A 5,163-nucleotide genomic window follows, 5' to 3' on the forward strand; every position below is an offset into this window, starting at 1 on the left:
TTTCATAGTGTTTGTGTGCATTTGGGACGTAACTGCATGAAACTCGGTGCAAAACGGGATGAATTGGTGCAATTAATGCAAAAGTTTGTGCCACAAAGTCACATCGGGATTTTTCACGAAGGACGCACCCTATCCACCCCCATTGGACCCTAATGTAATGTTTCAGTATATTTTGTAGCATTTGGGTGCATTTGGGATCGTTTCGTAACTGCATGAAACTTGGTGCAAAACATACAAAACTGGTGCAATTAATGCAAAAGTTCTTGCCACAAAGTCACGTTGTAATTTTTCCCAACAAACGCACCTGATCCACCCCATTGGACCCTAAACTCATGTTTTGGTGCCTTTCATAGTGTTTGGGTGCATTTGGGATCGTTTCGTAACTGCATGAAACTCGGTGCAAAACGGGGTGAACTGGTGCAATTAATGCAAAAGTTCGTTCCACGAAGTCATGTCGTGATTTTTCGCAACGAATGCACCCAATCCACCCCATTGGACCCTAAACTCATGTTTTGGTGTGTTTCATAGTGTTTGGGTGCATTTGGAATCATTTCATAACTGCATGAAACTCGGTGCAAAACGGGGTGAACTGGTGCAATTAATGCTAAAGTTCGTGCTACGAAGTCACTTCATGTTTTTTCGCAACGAACGGACCCAATCGACCCCATTGGACCCTAAACTAATGTTTCGGTGTGTTTCGTAGTATTTGGGTGCATTTGGGATCGTTCCGTAACTGCAAGAAACTTGTTTCAAAACATAATGAACTGGTTCAATTAATACAAAAGTTCGTACCATGAAGTCACATTGTATTTTTTGCAACGAACGCACCTGATCCACCCCATTGGACCCTAAACTCATGTTTTGGTGTGTTTCATAGTGTTTGTGTGCATTTGGGATTGTTTCGTAATTGCATGAAAGTTGGTGCAAAACGGCATGAACTGGAGCAATTAATTCAAAAGTTCGTGCCACAAAGTCACGTCGAGATTTTTCGCAATGAATGCACCCAATCCACTCCATTGGACCCTAAACTAATGTTTCTGTCCGTTTTGTAGTATTTGCGTGCATTTGGGATCATTCCATAACTGCATGAATATTGTTGCAAAACATACTGAACTGGTCCAATTAATGCAAAAGTTTGTGCCACGAAGTCGCGTTGTAAATTTTTGCAACCAACGCACCTAATCCACCCCATTGGACCCTAAACTCCTGTTTTGGTGCGTTTCATAGTGTTTGGGTGCATTTGGGATCATTTCGTAACTGCATGAAACTCGGTGCAAAACGGGATGAATTGGTGCAATTAATGCAAAAGTTTGTTCCCCGAAGTTACATCGGGATTTTTCGCAACAGACGCACCCTATCCACCCCATTGGACCCTAAAGTAATGTTTCCATATGTTTTGTAGCATTTGGGTGCATTTGGGATCGTTTCGTAATTTCATGAAACTTGGTGCAAAACATACTGAACTGGTGCAATTAATGCAAAAGTTCGTGCCACGAAGTCACGTTGTAATTTTTCCCAACAAACGCACTTGATCCACCCCATTGGACCATAAACTCATGTTTTGGAGCCTTTCATAGTGTTTGGGTGCATTTGAGATCGTTTCGTAACTGCATGAAACTCGGTGCATAATGGGGGTGAATTGGTGCAATTAATGCAAAACTTTGTGCCACGAAGTCACGTCGGGATTTTTCGCAACGAATGCACCCAATCCGCCCCATTGGACACCAAACTCATGTTTTGGTGCCTTTCATAGTGTTTGGGTGCATTTGGGATCATTTCGTAACTGCATGAAACTCGGTGCAAAACGGGGTTAACTTGTGCAATTAATACAAAAGTTCGTGCCACGAAGTCACGTCGGGATTTTTTGCAACGAACGCTCCCAATCCACCCCATTGGACCCTAAACTCATGTTTTGGTACGTTTCATAGTGTTTGGGTGCATTTGGGTTCATTTTGTAATTGCATGAAACTCGGTGCAAAACAGGGTGAACTGGTGCAATTAATGCAAAAGTTCGTGCCACGAAGTCACTTCAGGAATTTTCGCAACGAACGGACCCAATCAACCCCATTGGACCCTAAACTAATGTTTTGGTGCGTTTCGTAGTATTTGGGTGCATTTGGGATCATTCCGTAACGGCATAAAACTTGTTTCAAAACATACTGATCTGGTTCAATTAATACTAAAGTTTGTGCCATGAAGTCACATTGTATTTTTCGCAACGAATGCACCTAATCGACCCCATTGGACCCTAAACTCATGTTTTGGTGTGTTTCATAGTGTTTGGCTGCATTTGGGATCATTTCGTTTGCATGAAAGTTGGTGCAAAACGGATGAACTAGAGCAATTAATGCAAAAGTTCGTGCCACAAAGTCACGTCGAGATTTTTCGCAACGAATGCACCCAATCCACTCCATTGGATCCTAAACTAATGTTTCGATCCGTTTTGTAGTATTTTGGTGCATTTGGGATCCTTCCGTAACTGCATGAAACTTGTTGCAAAACATACTGAACTAGTCCAATTAATGCAAAAGTACGTGCAACGAAGTTACGTTGTAATTTTTCGCAACCAACGCATCTAATCCACCCCATTGAACCCTAAACTCATGTTTTGGTGCGTTTCATAGTGTTTGGGTGCATTTGGGACGTAACTGCATGAAACTCGGTGCAAAACGGGATGAATTGGCGCAATTAATGCAAAAGTTTGTGCCACAAAGTCACATCGGGATTTTTCGCGAAGGACGCACCCTATCCACCCCATTGGACCCTAAAGTAATGTTTCAGTATGTTTTGTAGTATTTGGGTGCATTTGGGATCGTTTTGTAACTGCATAAAACTTGGTGCCAAACATATTAAACTGGTGCAATTAATGCAAAAGTTCGTGCCGCGAAGTCACATTGTAATTTTTCCCAACAAACACACCTGATCCACCCCATTGGACCCTAAACTCATGTTTTGGTGCCCTTCATAGTGTTTGGGTGCATTTGGGATCATTTCGTAACTGCATGAAACTCGGTGCAAAACGAGGTGAACTGGTGCAATTAATGCAAAAATTCCTGCCACGAAGTCACGTTGGGATTTTTCGCAATGAACGCACCCAATCCACCGCATTGGACCCTGTTTCGGTACGTTTCATAGTGTTTCGGTGCATTTGGGATCATTTCGTAAGTGCATGAAACTCGGTGCAAAATGGGGTGAACTGATGCAATTAATGCAAAAGTTCGTGGCACGAACTCACTTCAGGATTTTTCACAACAAACGGACCCAATCAACCCCATTGGACCCTAAACTAATGTTTCGATTCGTTTCGTAGTATTTGGGTGCATTTGGGATCGTTCTGTAACTATATGAAACTTGTTTCAAAACATACTGAACCGGTTCAATTAATACAAAATTTCGTACCACGAAGTCACACTGTATTTTTCACAACGAAGGCACCTAATCCACTCCTTTGGACCCTAAACTCATGTTTTGGTGTGTTTCATAGTGTTTGGGTGCATTTGGGATCGTTTCGTAACTGCATGAAACTCGGTGCAAAACGGGGTGAACTGGTGCAATTAATGCAAAAGTTCGTGCCACGAAGTCATGTCGTGATTTTTCGCAACGAACGCACCCAATCCACCCCATTGGACCCTAAACTCATGTTTTGGTGTGTTTCATAGTGTTTGGGTGCATTTGGGTTCATTTCGTAAGTGCATGAAACTCGGTGCAAAACGGGGTGAACTGGTGCAATTAATGCAAAAGTTCGTGGCACGAACTCACTTTAGGATTTTTCACAACAAACGGACCCAATCAACCCCATTGGACCCTAAACTAATGTTTCGGTGCGTTTCGTAGTATTTGGGTGCATTTGGGATCGTTCCGTAACTACATGAAACTTGTTTCAAAACAACTGAACTGGTTCAATTAATACAAAATTTCGTGCCACGAAGTCACATTGTATTTTTCGCAACGAACGCACCTAATCCACTCCATTGGACCCGAAACTCATGTTTTGCTGTGTTTCATAGTGTTTGGGTGCATTTGGGATCGTTTCGTAACTGCATGAAACTTGGTGCAAAACAGGATGAACTGGAGCAATTAATGCAAAAGTTTGTGCCACAAAGTCACGTCTAGATTTTTCGTAACGAATGCACCCAATCCACTCCATTGGACCCTAAACTAATGTTTCAGTCCGTTTTGTAGTATTTGCGTGCATTTGGGATCACTACATAACTGCATGAATATTGTTGCAAAACATACTGAACTGGTCCAATTAAGAAAAACTTCGTGCCGCGAAGTCACATTGTAATTTTTCCCAACAAACACACCTGATCCACCCCATTGGACCCTAAACTCATGTTTTGGTGCCTTTCATAGTGTTTGGGTGCATTTGGGATCATTTCGTAACTGCATGAAACTCGGTGCAAAACGAGGTGAACTGGTGCAATTAATGCAAAAATTCCTGCCACAAAGTCACGTTGGGATTTTTCGCAATGAACGCACCCAATCCACCGCATTGGACCCTGTTTCGGTACGTTTCATAGTGTTTCGGTGCATTTGGGATCATTTCGTAAGTGCATGAAACTCGGTGCAAAATGGGGTGAACTGATGCAATTAATGCAAAAGTTCGTGGCACGAACTCACTTCAGGATTTTTCACAACAAACGGACCCAATCAACCCCATTGGACCCTAAACTAATGTTTCGATTCGTTTCGTAGTATTTGGGTGCATTTGGGATCGTTCCGTAACTATATGAAACTTGTTTCAAAACATACTGAACCGGTTCAATTAATACAAAATTTCGTACCACGAAGTCACACTGTATTTTTCACAACGAACGCACCTAATCCACTCCTTTGGACCCTAAACTCATGTTTTGGTGTGTTTCAAAGTGTTTGGGTGCATTTGGGATCGTTTCGTAACTGCATGAAACTCGGTGCAAAACGGGGTGAACTGGTGCAATTAATGCAAAAGTTCGTGCCACGAAGTCATGTCGTGATTTTTCGCAACGAACGCACCCAATCCACCCCATTGGACCCTAAACTCATGTTTTGGTGTGTTTCATAGTGTTTGGGTGCATTTGGGTTCATTTCGTAAGTGCATGAAACTCGGTGCAAAACGGGGTGAACTGGTGCAATTAATGCAAAAGTTCGTGGCACGAACTCACTTTAGGATTTTTCACA

Source organism: Panicum virgatum, unplaced genomic scaffold, assembly GCF_016808335.1.
Source record: "Panicum virgatum strain AP13 unplaced genomic scaffold, P.virgatum_v5 scaffold_4476, whole genome shotgun sequence".
NCBI lineage: Eukaryota > Viridiplantae > Streptophyta > Magnoliopsida > Poales > Poaceae > Panicum > Panicum virgatum.